We start from the raw sequence: 15,349 nt of genomic DNA, 5'->3' as shown, positions 1-15,349 counted from the left end.
GCTATAGAGACTGAACAGAGAGGAAGGATAGCCTAGTAGCTGAGGTGCTAGCTTGGAACCTAGGAGACCTGGACTCAATTCCCTGCTCTGACACAGACTTTCCTGTGCGACCTTGGGCAAGACATTTAGGGCCAGATTTTCAAAGGTATTTAGGTGTCTAAAGATGCAGATAGGCATCTAGTGGGATTTTCAAAAACATCTAAGCAAGTGAGGTGCCTAAGCCCCACTGACTTCAATTGGAGTCTCTCTGGGCCAGATTTGTAAAAGTATTTAGGTGCTTAAAGATACTGATTGGTACCTGGTGGGATTTTCAAATGAGCCTAGGTGCCTAACTCCCACTGATTTCAAATCAATGGGAGTTAGGTGCCTAAACACCCATTTGAAAACCTGACTAGTCCCTTAACTGCATCCTAAGGTGCCTAAATACCTTTCAAAGTCTGTCCCTCTGTGCCTCAGTTCCCCACCAGTGAAATGGGCACATCAGTACTTCCCAACCTCACAGGGGCATAGCGAGGATATATATCTTAAAAAGATTGTTAAAAGTTCCAGTACTACAGTAATGGGATCCACCTAAGTACCTTAGCTAGCTAGAACTGTTATCTCATCCCTACAGATAACGCCTCTATAGCAGGGCTGGGACACATTAAACAGGTAGTGAGGGGAAGCTTGTGCGGCTAATACCCAGGCTGTACCTCTTCTGTGATTAACAGAGGACTTCACACCCCAGGCCCTCTCTCAAGAGCTACATTTAGACATATTTAATAAAATATAATAATAAGAGATTAAAAACAAAAGTTCAGACCCTATCATGGTTAGGTATTCTGTACATTTTTAAAAGCCTACAAAACAAATACCAAAGAAGCAGTTTAATTTCAAAGGAATTCTATGTCCATGACTTGAGATTTGATTATACTTGGAAACTTTTGGGCTGGTGAAAACAAATCTGATTAGAATCTTTTTAATGTGGCAATGAAAAACACTCCCTAAAATGAGCAAACCAAGGTATAACTTGCTTTGCTCCCCAGAAGCAGCAACTAGTTTAACAATGAATAATAACTGTGCAACTTAATGTGGGTGTATGTTAAATATTTAAGTGTTCCCTGCAAGTAATGCCATGTTACCTCCAAGTTCTTTAGAGTCGCTCTTCTTGGCACTATGCAATGTACTGCTATGCTAGCCGATTGACCTGTCTGCAAACCTTCTTTAAGGAGAGTGAGGAAAGGAAATAATGAGTAATATTCAAAACAAGAAAGAAGTGAAGTGAATGGAGGTTGAAAGAAGAAACTATAACTTTATCTGGTGAGTATCAATGTGTGAAGATGATTTCTACTACATTTTTTGAATTGTTGCCTTTCAGTTCTTAGGGGCCAGATTCTGATAGCCTTGCTCATGCTGAGTAGTTTCTGATTTCACAAATAGTCCCAATGGTCCAGACCAGGATCTCAAACTCAAATCACCATGAGGGCCACGTGAGGACTAGCACATTAGTCTGAGGGCCACATCACTGACACCCCTCCCACGGCTGCCCCCGCCCCTAACCGTGCTTCACCCCTTCCATGAGGCCCCGCCCTTGCCCCACCTCTTTCCACCCCTTCCCTGCCCCCATTCCAACCCCTTCCCCAAAGTCCCCACCCCAACTCTGCCCCCACCCTGCCCCTATTCCAACCCCTTCCCCAGATCGCATGCCCTGATTCTCATGGGTGACTTTAATCATCCTGATATCTGCTGGGAGAGCAATACAGCGGTGCATAGACAATCCAGGAAGTTTTTGGAAAGCGTAGGGGACAATTTCCTGGCGCAAGGGCTAGAGGAGCCAACTAGGGGGGGCGCTTTTCTTGACCTGCTGCTCACAAACCGGGTAGAATTAGTGGGGGAAGTAAAAGTGGATGGGAATCTGGGAGGCAGTGACCATGAGTTGGTTGAGTTCAGGATCCTGACGCAGGGAAGAAAGGTAAGCAGCAGGATACGGACCCTGGACTTCAGGAAAGCAGACTTCGACTCCCTCAGGGAACGGATGGCCAGGATCCCCTGGGGGACTAACTTGAAGGGGAAAGGAGTCCAGGAGAGCTGGCTGTATTTCAAGGAATCCCTGTTGAGGTTACAGGGACAAACCATCCCGATGAGTCGAAAGAATAGTAAATATGGCAGGCGACCAGCTTGGCTTAATGGTGAAATCCTAGCGGATCTTAAACATAAAAAAGAAGCTTACAAGAGGTGGAAGGTTGGACATATGACCAGGGAAGAGTATAAAAATATTGCTCGGGAATGTAGGAATGTTATCAGGAGGGCCAAATCGCACCTGGAGCTGCAGCTAGCCAGAGATGTCAAGAGTAACAAGAAGGGTTTCTTCAGGTATGTTGGCAACAAGAAGAAAGCCAAGGAATGTGTGGGCCCCTTACTGAATGAGGGAAGCAACCTAGTGACAGAGGATGTGGAAAAAGCTAATGTACTCAATGCTTTTTTTGCCTCTGTTTTCACTAACAAGGTCAGCTCCCAGACTGCTGCGCTGGGCATCACAAAATGGGGAAGAGATGGCCAGCCCTCTGTGGAGATAGAGGTGGTTAGGGACTATTTAGAAAAGCTGGATGTGCACAAGTCCATGGGGCCGGACGAGCTGCATCCAAGAGTGCTGAAGGAATTGGCGGCTGTGATTGCAGAGCCATTGACCATTATCTTTGAAAACTCGTGGCGAACCGGGGAAGTCCCGGATGACTGGAAAAAGGCTAATGTAGTGCCAATCTTTAAAAAAGGGAAGAAGGAGGATCCTAGGAACTACAGGCCAGTCAGCCTCACTTCAGTCCCTGGAAAAATCATGGAGCAGGTCCTCAAAGAATCAATCCTGAAGCACTTGCATGAGAGGAAAGTGATCAGGAACAGCCAGCATGGATTCACCAAGGGAAGGTCATGCCTGACTAATCTAATCGCCTTTTATGATGAGATTACTGGTTCTGTGGATGAAGGGAAAGCAGTGGATGTATTGTTTCTTGACTTTAGCAAAGCTTTTGACACGGTCTCCCACAGTATTCTTGTCAGCAAGTTAAGGAAGTATGGGCTGGATGAATGCACTACAAGGTGGGTAGAAAGCTGGCTAGATTGTCGGGCTCAACGGGTAGTGATCAATGGCTCCATATCTAGTTGGCAGCCGGTATCAAGTGGAGTGCCCCAAGGGTCGTTCCTGGGACCGGTTTTGTTCAATATCTTCATAAATGATCTGGAGGATGGTGTGGATTGCACTCTCAGCAAATTTGCGGATGATACTAAACTGGGAGGAGTGGTAGATACGCTGGAGGGGAGGGATAGGATACAGAAGGACCTAGACAAATTGGAGGATTGGGCCAAAAGAAATCTGATGAGGTTCAGTAAGGATAAGTGCAGGGTCCTGCACTTAGGACGGAAGAACCCAATGCACAGCTACAGACTAGGGACCGAATGGCTAGGCAGCAGTTCTGCGGAAAAGGACCTAGGGGTGACAGTGGACGAGAAGCTGGATATGAGTCAGCAGTGTGCCCTTGTTGCCAAGAAGGTCAATGGCATTTTGGGATGTATAAGTAGGGGCATAGCGAGCAGATCGAGGGACGTGATCGTTCCCCTCTATTCGACATTGGTGAGGCCTCATCTGGAGTACTGTGTCCAGTTTTGGGCCCCACACTTCAAGAAGGATGTGGATAAATTGGAGAGAGTCCAGCGAAGGGCAACAAAAATGATTAGGGGACTGGAACACATGACTTATGAGGAGAGGCTGAGGGAGCTGGGATTGTTTAGCCTGCAGAAGAGAAGAATGAGGGGGGATTTGATAGCTGCTTTCAACTACCTGAAAGGGGGTTCCAAAGAGGATGGCTCTAGGCTCTTCTCAATTGTAGCAGATGACAGAACGAGGAGTAATGGTCTCAAGTTGCAGTGGGGGAGGTTTAGATTGGATAGTAGGAAAAACTTTTTCACTAGGAGGGTGGTGAAACACTGGAATGCGTTACCTAGGGAGGTGGTAGAATCTCCTTCCTTAGAGGTTTTTAAGGTCAGGCTTGACAAAGCCCTGGCTGGGATGATTTAACTGGGAATTGGTCCTGCTTTGAGCAGGGGGTTGGACTAGATGACCTTCTGGGGTCCCTTCCAACCCTGATATTCTATGATTCTATGATTCTATGAAATCCGCCTCTTCTCCACCTCCTCCCCTGAGCGCGCGGGTCCCCGCTTCTCCCTCTTCCCTCCTGGAAAGTGCTAAGCACCGCCAAACAGGTGTTTGGCTGCAGGAAGCGCCTGCAGGTAGGCAGAGGAGCTGGGACACAGCGGGCTGGGCGGGAGGCAGCAGGGGAGGGAAGCTTGGTGGTCGCAGGAAATAACTCAGGGGGGCGGGTGCAGGGAGCTTGGCAGGCCGCAGCAAATAACTTTGCGGGCAGACAGTAACCCCCTTGCTTACATCTGAATAACTTAGCATCAGTGTGGGTAAGGGCCTCGCAATTTGACTCATTAACTTCAATGGGGCTATTCATGGAATAATTCAACATGAGAAAAGATTATCAGAATCTGATCACCATTTATGATATAATAATATAAATTCCGTTTATCAAAGAATTAGATTAACCTCCCCATTTAATTTCTAATAATGTCCAAGCAGGGAGATCAAACACTGCACCTTCTCATTGATAAATACATAATTTCACACACAGTTTGACCTCCAAGAGGTCATTTAATCATATTGGATGTAAACATTAATTTTATACTTTCCAGTGTTAGGAAAATACTGAAATATATAACATGCCTCTGTCAGAAGTTCAACAGAAGCCTCACATCTGACATTTTTTACTTCTTTTTGAAGAGATGCTGAATTGATAGCCCTGGAGACCTACATGTGTTCACAGAACAAGTTCTGCACATGCAGCAGCGATGAAAGCTTGCCCACACTGCCCTGCCACTGTGCCTCCACTCTGTCCTGGCAGGACCATTTCGGAAGGTTTCAGCCCAGCTCAGTTTCCAAAAGCTTCCAATTAAATGTCAAGAGTTTTGTGATGTAGAACCTGCTGGCTGGACTGAGACCTTGAAACTTACTTTAGACAGGTAGGGCTGGTTTTGGGGTGGGCACCCAGAGCAGTCACTCTGGGCGCTATCTTTCAGGGGGCGCCGTAGGTATGTGTGCACGTGTTTTCTCCTCTGCAGCTCTGGGGTAGGGGCAGGAGCGTCAAAAACGTTTTCTCTGTTGGCCACCAAAGAGTCAGATGCCAAAGATGAATCATCAGAAAGTACCAATCAGAGGTACAACTATAAGGTAGAATGGCATACAATTAGATACACCTATAAACTAGAGTAGTAACTAAAGGTTAAATGCTCCATATTCCAGTACCTATCCCTACAGACATCCAGTTTCCCCATGTCACACTTTAAAAAGCCCAACACAACAGTTTGCTTGATCTGAATGAGATTTTTTGATTAACAATAAAAAGGAACAGCCAAAAAACCTAAGCAAACAAAACACAGAGTGCCAGATACTCAGTTACTATTAATAGCTGCAGCTCTATTGATTTCAATGAGCTACAGGTATTTTCAACAGCTGAGTATCTGGCCTAGAAACTCAAAGGTCCAATAATATTTTTGGATAAACTGAAGACTCCTACACATTTACATCCTTAAAGAGCAACACTAGCCTGAATATCTGACAATAATGGGGTAATTTGTAGGAGACCAGCAATTTCTAATTAAAAACATAGATTATGTATATTATTCCAAAGGATATTGGAGCTGCTAAATTTGTACAATATAGTATTTGAACTGCCACAAAAAAGAAAACAATAAAAACAGCCAGAAGGTATGTTCTTCTAGAAGGTAGGACAGATTATACCTGTTTAAACTTTTACATTGAAAATAAAATACAATCTCTTCCCAAAGGTTTGGGGCCAGATTCTGATCTCATTTGCAAGAGTGTAAATTAGGAGTAAATCCATTGACTGAATCTACGGAGTTACAAGTGAGATCAAAATCATTCCTTTATTTTTAGGAGACTACAGTTTCTTATTGATCAGCCTATGAATGACATACACTTAGAGTTCTGGGTCAGAGAAATTCACACTAGTATGTTTAAATTTACCATACTTCACCTCCAATTCCTCTACAAACACTCAAGATCCCTACATTTTATTCTTGTTGATATTTGCACTTACCTGATGATGTTATATGCAATACTTCATAATTGTAGAACCACTGCTAGTACCACAGGCCCAATATCAAAAGTCGGTGTAAAAATCTTTTAAAAAAAAGTCACTCAGACTCCGTTCCTCCCCAGGATCTTGAATAAAAGTTGTGGCTAAGAATCCAGACTTCAAAGGAAATTGTGAGAACTGAGGTACAGTCTTTTAAGTGCAATAGAATCTACAAGCTAATACTGCTTGATGGAAGTTCTGAAATAACCAAAGCTATTTTTACATAGATATTAACAGTGCTTCTGGCACTTCATTCACTGACTAATCCATCCTGGATTTCCTTAATGCTGTGCCTCTTCAAAACAACCTGCCACCAACACATGGAAAGGCACGAGTGGAGCAGAATTAGAAGGAGAGAAGTTGTAAGGGAAAACAAAAGAAAACAAAAATCAAGAAAGAAAACCTCTCTAGTTTCACTTTAGTTTCTGAGAAAATAATCTGACAAAATATGCAATGCAATTATACATGCTAGTTTTTTATATACTTTTTAACATGTGGGTTTTAAAATCATACTATTAAAAAGATATATAAAGTTACCATGGTGGCAACTGTCTAGAAACATACAACACTAAAAAATGTTTATAATTTACTAAATTAGAAACTGGAGAACAACATGTGAAAGCCATAGGTGTGGTGTAGCTGAGGTCATAGAGGAATAGTATAGCTGTTTAAAATGTATTCACACAAAGCTACATGCCCACAGCAACATAAAGAATACTAGTGGAAATTCTCAAAAAGAAAAGGAGGACTTGTGGCACCTTAGAGACTAACCAATTTATTAGAGCATAATAATAGCATAATAGTGGAAATTCTGTTTCTTTAAATATTAAAGCAAAGAACGAAACCACTTATTGTGGTGGAGGTAAAAGCAATGCTCGTTTCAGTACTTCCAGCAATGGCTGCATATGTAAACATGTATCAGCATTTTCGGTTGAATCTCTGAACAGGTAAAAGTTTGGAAAATAGGGGTGGATAACCCCTTCACATTTCACAGCTAAGTAGGGTCACACAAGGCCAATGAGATCAAACGAGATGAGGAACTTCTAAGCATAATCTGGGAGCTCCAAGTAGTGGTGCTTGTAATTCAGTAGGTGGTGTTCTTCCTTCTGAGGCTTGGTCTTCAGTACAGAGTTAGTTGCCTTACATGGACCTAATTATGTCAGTGTCTCCACTACAGCCTTGCTCCTGCCCATGTAAATGCCCTACTGCACCAACATCATAACTCCACCTCCACAAAAGGTGTAGGGCTTATGTTGGCGTAGTTAGGGTGAAGCCCTGTCCTTGTAGACACTGCATTACTTACATCAGCTGTTGGCTGTCATTCTTGTCAATTTCATAGCTCAGCTCTGCTGCACCTGGCTCAAAGCTGGAGCCCTGAAATAGACAAGAAAGGTTGATAGCCTCCCTACTGTGAAATTGAGCCCAGCATGTGGCTCACAGCTCCCCCGCCCACAGCTGTCCAGTGGGCACCAGGCTGACAGCTGGAGTCACTGGGTGACAGCCCCAGCTGTGAGCCTGGTGCCTGGCTCAGTTTCACAGCATGGTTCCTATGCAGCCTTTCTTGTCAATTTCACAGGTGTGAGCTAGACTGCTGCTCTGAGCTAGAGGCAGCTGTGAAATTGACAAGAAAGGCTGGTAGGCTCCATGCTGTGAAGCCTGAGCCAGGCTCACAGCTTGGGCTGTCACTCTGGAGTGAGTGGGGTACTCCAGCTGGGAGCCCAGCTGCCTCCCAAGTGGGGAGCAGAGGGGGCAGGCTGCCCCTGCATCCCAGCAGTTTTCTCACAGGCAGCCACTGTGCTGCACAGAGCAGTGACCAAGAGCATCCACCCTCAGCTAGTGTGAGAAGCAGTTCTGTCCTGCACCTTCCATGCGCTGCCAGGGCCCAGCTGCCAAGGACAGGAGCCAAACGTACCGTGGGGTGGGGATGGGGGCTAGGAGCAGCGGGAGAAAGACAGAGCCCCTCTCCTTGCCCCCCAGCAGGCTGAGCGGAAATCTGGGGGGCATTTGACCCCACATGCCGCCCCACATGTCATCTATGGAGGGCAGTGTGGACATGTGGTAGCTGTAAGTTGACCTAACATGGATCAACTTAATTGTGTAGTGTAAACAGGCCCTGAATCAGATTAAACCAATATCCCAGTTAGGTGCTAGAAAGCACTGTGGGCTGACTCCAAAGCCCACTGAAGTCAATGAGAGTCTTTGGTGGTGTTGGACCAAGCTCTATGATGGTGCAACTGAAATCAGGTTGAAATGCCAAGACAGCATTTGAGAGACAAGGTGGATGAGGAATGCCTTTTATTACTTCTGTTGGTGAGAGAGACAAGCTTTCGAACTTATGCAGAGTGCTTGTTCAGGTCTGGGAAATGCACTCAGTGTCTCAGATAAATACAAAGCAGAACAGATTGTTTAGCGTAAGTAGTTAACACATATTTCAAGGGAACATTCAAAGTGAAGCAGCCCATTAAAATCTCTCCATTCATGGGAGGAAAGAAAGAGGGAAATGCTGTGTTCTAGGACAGAGGTTCTCAGACTGTGGTCTGCAAGCTCCATTCAGGTGGTCGCGGATAGTTCCCTCTAAGGTGCACACCTGGGCGGCCGCACTCAAAAGAATGAAGGGCCACCCACCTAATTAGTGGAGCCACACATGACCCTGGAGAAGATGCACATGTAAAGTGAGGTGGTGGCCTTGGGGGGAATAGGGGGTAGGTGGGAGGGGGAAGTGGGGTGAGAAGAGGGAGTGGGGGGAATTTGGGACATGCAGGGCTGCAGCGGCCAGAGAAAGAGGCGACTTTCCCCAGCTCCACGGTTGCGGCTGCTGGGAGAGACAGCTCTGTGGCTGCTGTGGTGGGGGAGAGAACCCCCCTCCTTCCCAGCCCCAGCTCGGGGGCTCCTGCCGTGGCAGGGAAGGGAGGGCACATCAATCGCATTAGAAAGGTAAGACTACTGATATTAAAATATGAATTGTATTTTACAATTATTTGTAGAACAAAAAAAAGTTAATTATTATTATGGTTTTTTGAATATAGTGCTTTTATCCAACATGCTTTACAATAGTTAGCTAACGGTACAAACAGCATTTGGAAAGATCATTAAGTGGTCTGCTGAGACCCTCAGCAATTTTCAAATGAAAAATTTCCACGAAAAAAAGGTTTGAGAACCGCTGTTCTAGAGAGAGTTTAATGGATGGGTGGTGGCTGTTAAAGCTGTGGTGGAAATTTACAATATCCACAACATTAACATCCTCCGTCAGAACACCATCCTTCCCACCATGGATGTCACCTCCCTATACACCAACATCCCTGACAATGACAGCACTGCTGGCTGCCTCAAATATTTACCAGATAATGGACAACACTCAGATAACCACCCCAAATACATTGCCAAACTCATCCATTTCATCCTCTTCCATAACAATTTTACATTCAACAACAAACACTTTGTCCAAACCATGGGAGCAGCCATGGGTACTGCGATGGCTCCTCAATATGCCAACCTCCTCTTGGGCAACCTTGAAGAAGAATTTCTGGATATATGCACCACAGAAGCAATGATATACCTGATACATCAATGATATTTTCATCCTCTGGACAGATGACTTAAACTCCCTCATAGATTTCCATCACAACTTCAACAACTACTATCCATCTATACAAGTTTTCTTGGAACTCTCTCACACCAGCATAAACTTCCTGGACACCACAATCAGTTTCAACAATGGAACCCTACACACAACCATATATGAGAAACCCACAGATCACTACACCTACCTTCACAAATCCAGTAACCACCCCAAACACACCAAGAAATCTACAGCCAGACACGCAGATACTACAGAATATACTCCAAAAAGAAAGTCCAAGATATATACCTTAACATACACCAACAAGGACACTCCACAGAGAAGTAGATTGCATCATGGAAAAGGACACACAAATACCCCAAGAGAACCTGCCTCAGTACAGAAATAACTAGGGGCCCGCAGTCAGAGGTGGGGTTTGTCACGTATCACCCCACACTGGGGCCCATACAGGATATCATCAAACAACTACAACCCATATTCAATGGGAATCCCATCCTGAAAGAAATCTTTCCTGAACCCTCTCTTCTGGCCAAACAACCTTCCTACCACTCCAAGCTCATCATCAGAAGGAAGCTCCCCAGAGACCAGGACACACCAACTCAAAAGTAGCACCAGACCCTGCCAGAAAAACAGATGCAAAGCCTGCAGACATAGCTCCACTGCTAAAATGATCAACACGCCCCACAACACCCCTTTTGAGATCCATGGGCCTTATACATGCCTATCACAATACGTGGTGTATCTCACCCAGTGCACTAAATGCCTTAATAAAAACTATGTGGGTGAAACCAGACAATCACTATGCAGGAAAATGATAAAAGACAAAAACACCGTATCACCTGCAGGTGAACAATTTTCACAAAGGGAACACTCTTATATCTGACCTATCAATCCCCATCCTCAAAGGAAACCTGCACAATACTTACAAATGATGAGCCTGGGAGCTTAAATTCAGAACTCTGCTAGACACTAAAAATCATGGTCTGGATTTATGGTTTATTACAACAATCTGTAACCCACTAACAACCCCCCCCCACATACACTTTTGTCCCTTAGAGCAGTGGTTCTCAAAGCTGGTCCGCCGCTCGATCAGAGAAAGCCCCTGGCGAGCCGGACTGGTTTGTTTACCTGCTGCGTCCGCAGGTTCGGCCGATCGCGGCTCCCACTGGACGCGGTTCGCCGCTCCAGGCCAATGGGGGCCGCGGGAAAGGCAGCCAGCACGTCCCTTGGCCCGCGCCGCTTCCCGCAGCCCCCATTGGTCTGGAGCGGCGAACCACGGCCAGTGGGAGCCGCGATCAGCTGAACCTGCGGACGCGGCAGGTAAACAAACCGGTCTGGCCCGCCAGGGGCTTTCCCTGCACAAGCGGTGGACCGGTTTTGAGAACCACTGCCTTAGAATATACGCTATTTATGCCAAACCATCTGTTTGACCTGTTTTTAGCTGTGGCACTCTCAGTACATTTCCCAGACCTGAAGAAGGGCTCTAGTGTAAGCTTGAAAAGCTTCTCTCTCTCTCTCACCAACAGAAGCTGATCCAATAAAAGATATTATCTCACCCACCTTGTCTCTTCAATATCCTGGGACCAACACAGCTACAGCAACACTGAATACTTTCATGAGAGAGATGGCTTTAAAAATCTGTGGTTATTAAAGATCCAATAACTCTTTTCACAAAAGCACCTTTCACACTAAAAAAATTCAGTGTACTTTATATGGGTGTTTTACCAGTACATTGTCATGACAGACAATGTTTTAGGACTGGAAATGAAGGAAAAGAAGATTAATATACCTGCCTGCATTAGTGGAGCGGCATTTATACATCTAAATAAGGATCCTTGATTCAGTTGCTGGTGTCAAAGTCAGATTCAGGACTCACATAATTTGTCAGACCATTCTGTTTATTAGCAAAGCACTTTGCCAATGCACCCAGATATGTGAGCCCCTCTCTGAGGCTCAAGCTAACTTATTTATACAAATAAGCCAAAGCCAATTTAACATAAGAGACAAAAGGAAGCAGAAACTGACAAATATACATACATATCTTATTTGCATACTAACGTTTACCAATCTCCTAGCTCAGTAGGAGCTCTAAGTTAATTAGTTTGAGGACCCATTGTCTCACACTCCTTAATGTTTCTCTTCCTGACAACTATATTTCAACAAACCCTTCAAGCAGCATTTCTTTAATGAATTATAATTTCAATATAATTCATTCTACTTTCACACTGGATTCCCCAAAGAACAAGTCTAAGTGTGTTCTGATGAAGTCCACAAGATCCTATTAGAAAGCAGGTTTCAGAGTAACAGCCGTGTTAGTCTGTATTCGCAAAAAGAAAAGGAGTTCTTGTTGCACCTTAGAGACTAACCAATTTATTAGAGCATAAGCTTTCGTGAGCTACAGCTCACTTCATCAGATGCATATCGTGGAAACTGCAGCAGACTTTATATATACACAGAGAATATGAAACAATACCTCCTCCCACCCCACTGTCCTGCTGGTAATAGCTTATCTAAAGTGATCATCAGGTGGGCCATTTCCAGCACAAATCCAGGTTTTCTCACCCTCCACCCCCCCACACAAATTCACTCTCCTGCTGGTAATAGCTCATCCAAACTGACCACTCTTCAAGTTTAAATCCAAGTTAAACCAGAACATCTGGGGTGGGGGGTAGGAAAAAACAAGAGGAAACAGGCTACCTTGCATAATGACTTAGCCACTCCCAGTCTCTATTTAAGCCTAAATTAATAGTATCCAATTTGCAAATGAATTCCAATTCAGCAGTTTCTCACTGGAGTCTGGATTTGAAGTTTTTTTGTTTTAAGATAGCGACCTTCATGTCTGTGATTGCGTGACCAGAGAGATTGAAGTGTTCTCCGACTGGTTTATGAATGTTATAATTCTTGACATCTGATTTGTGTCCCTTTATTCTTTTACGTAGAGACTGTCCAGTTTGACCAATGTACATGGCAGAGGGGCATTGCTGGCACATGATGGCATATATCACATTGGTGGATGTGCAGGTGAACGAGCCTCTGATAGTGTGGCTGATGTTATTAGGCCCTGTGATGGTGTCCCCTGAATAGATATGTGGGCACAATTGGCAACGGGCTTTGTTGCAAGGATAAGTTCCTGGGTTAGTGGTTCTGTTGTGTGGTATGTGGTTGTTGGTGAGTATTTGCTTCAGGTTGCGGGGCTGTCTGTAGGCAAGGACTGGCCTGTCTCCCAAGATTTGTGAGAGTGTTGGGTCATCCTTTAGGATAGGTTGTAGATCCTTAATAATGCGTTGGAGGGGTTTTAGTTGGGGGCTGAAGGTGACGGCTAGTGGCGTTCTGTTATTTTCTTTGTTAGGCCTGTCCTGTAGTAGGTAACTTCTGGGAACTCTTCTGGCTCTATCAATCTGTTTCTTTACTTCTGCAGGTGGGTATTGTAGTTGTAAGAAAGCTTGACAGAGATCTTGTAGGTGTTTGTCTCTGTCTGAGGGGTTGGAGCAAATGCGGTTGTATCGCAGAGCTTGGCTGTAGACGATGGATCGTGTGGTGTGGTCAGGGTGAAAGCTGGAGGCATGCAGGTAGGAATAGCGGTCAGTAGGTTTCCGGTATAGGGTGGTGTTTATGTGACCATTGTTGATTAGCACTGTAGTGTCCAGGAAGTGGATCTCTTGTGTGGACTGGACCAGGCTGAGGTTGGTGGTGGGATGGAAATTGTTGAAATCATGGTGGAATTCCTCAAGGGCTTCTTTTCCATGGGTCCAGATGATGAAGATGTCATCAATATAGCGCGAGTAGAGTAGGGGCTTTAGGGGACGAGAGCTGAGGAAGCGTTGTTCTAAATCAGCCATAAAAATGTTGGCATACTGTGGGGCCATGCGGGTACCCATAGCAGTGCCGCTGATCTGAAGGTATACATTGTCCCCAAATGTGAAATAGTTATGGGTAAGGACAAAGTCACAAAGTTCAGCCACCAGGTTAGCCGTGACATTATCGGGGATAGTGTTCTTGATGGCTTGTAGTCCATCTTTGTGTGGAATGTTGGTGTAGAGGGCTTCTACATCCATAGTGGTCAGGATGGTGTTATCAGGAAGATCACCGATGGATTGAAGTTTCCTCAGGAAGTCAGTGGTGTCTCGAAGGTAGCTGGGAGTGCTGGTAGCGTAGGGCCTGAGGAGGGAGTCTACATAGCCAGACAACATCAGCCACACTATCAGAGGCTCGTTCACCTGCACATCCACCAATGTGATATATGCCATCATGTGCCAGCAATGCCCCTCTGCCATGTACATTGGTCAAACTGGACAGTCTCTACGTAAAAGAATAAAGGGACACAAATCAGATGTCAAGAATTATAACATTCATAAACCAGTTGGAGAACACTTCAATCTCTCTGGTCACGCAATCACAGACATGAAGGTCGCTATCTTAAAACAAAAAAACTTCAAATCCAGACTCCAGCGAGAAACTGCTGAATTGGAATTCATTTGCAAATTGGATACTATTAATTTAGGCTTAAATAGAGACTGGGAGTGGCTAAGTCATTATGCAAGGTAGCCTGTTTCCTCTTGTTTTTTCCTACCCCCCACCCCAGATGTTCTGGTTTAACTTGGATTTAAACTTGAAGAGTGGTCAGTTTGGATGAGCTATTACCAGCAGGAGAGTGAGTTTGTGTGTGTATGGGGGTGGGGGGGATGTGAGAAAACCTGGATTTGTGCAGGAAATAGCCCAACTTGATTGTCATGCACATTGTGTAAAGAGTTGTCACTTTGGATGGGCTATCACCAGCAGGAGAGTGAATTTGTGTGGGGGGGTGGAGGGTGAGAAAACCTGGATTTGTGCTGGAAATGGCCCACCTGATGATCACTTTAGATAAGCTATTACCAGCAGGACAGTGGGGTGGGAGGAGGTATTGTTTCATATTCTCTGTGTATATATAAAGTCTGCTGCAGTTTCCACGATATGCATCTGATGAAGTGAGCTGTAGCTCACGAAAGCTTATGCTCTAATAAATTGGTTAGTCTCTAAGGTGCCACAAGTACTCCTTTTCTTTTTATTAGACAGCAGAAACTTTTGGGGAGATGAACCTACTAGATGAATTGGAAGAATTTTCCATCCAGACAGATCAAAAGGGTGTATACCCCAGCCCATCTTCCATCACTACCAATAGATTAGCTATTACATTTGAAAGAGTCAAAACTGTTTTGAACTATCAGGGCCCATTTGGCTGCTGGTAAGTTTTCCACCCTCTGATGCATGGATAGAGAGACTTTACTTTACTCTTACTGTAGAAAAAGTTCTATTGTTCCAGAGAAGTGAAGTTGTTGACCATAAAAAGAACAGGAGGACTTGTGGGACCTTAGAGACTAACACATTTATTTGAGCATAAGTTTTCAAGGGCTACAGCTCATTTCATCGGGTGCATAGAATGGAACATATAGTAAGAAGATTATATATATACATACAGAGAACATGAAAAGGTGGAGTAAGAGGCTAATTAGTTAAGATGAGCTATTATCAGCAGGAGAAAAAAACTTTTGTCATGATAATCAAGATGGCCCATTTAGACAGTTGACAAGAAGGTGTGAGAATA

The 15,349-nt window shown here is 44.7% G+C and overlaps 1 protein-coding gene across 3 annotated transcripts in view; it reads right to left on the bottom strand.

Annotated features, from left to right (window-relative positions):
- The window catches only part of NIM1K (NIM1 serine/threonine protein kinase), an 89,366-nt gene that overhangs the window by 43,275 nt on the left and 30,742 nt on the right, over positions 1-15,349 (bottom strand). The window contains exon 1 of one of the 3 annotated variants that reach the window (XM_073343877.1): positions 7,492-7,565. The exons of the other annotated variants lie outside the window; for them this stretch is intronic. The gene's annotated coding sequence lies outside the window, so the exon portion shown is untranslated. Of the gene's footprint in view, positions 1-7,491; positions 7,566-15,349 lie in introns of those variants that run through there. 3 annotated transcript variants of the gene reach the window in all.

Source organism: Lepidochelys kempii, chromosome 5 (genome assembly GCF_965140265.1).
Source record: "Lepidochelys kempii isolate rLepKem1 chromosome 5, rLepKem1.hap2, whole genome shotgun sequence".
In the NCBI taxonomy this organism is placed as follows: Eukaryota; Metazoa; Chordata; order Testudines; family Cheloniidae; genus Lepidochelys; species Lepidochelys kempii.
Note: the sequence above shows the minus strand (reverse complement) of the source record. Positions and strands in the feature narration are given on the sequence as shown.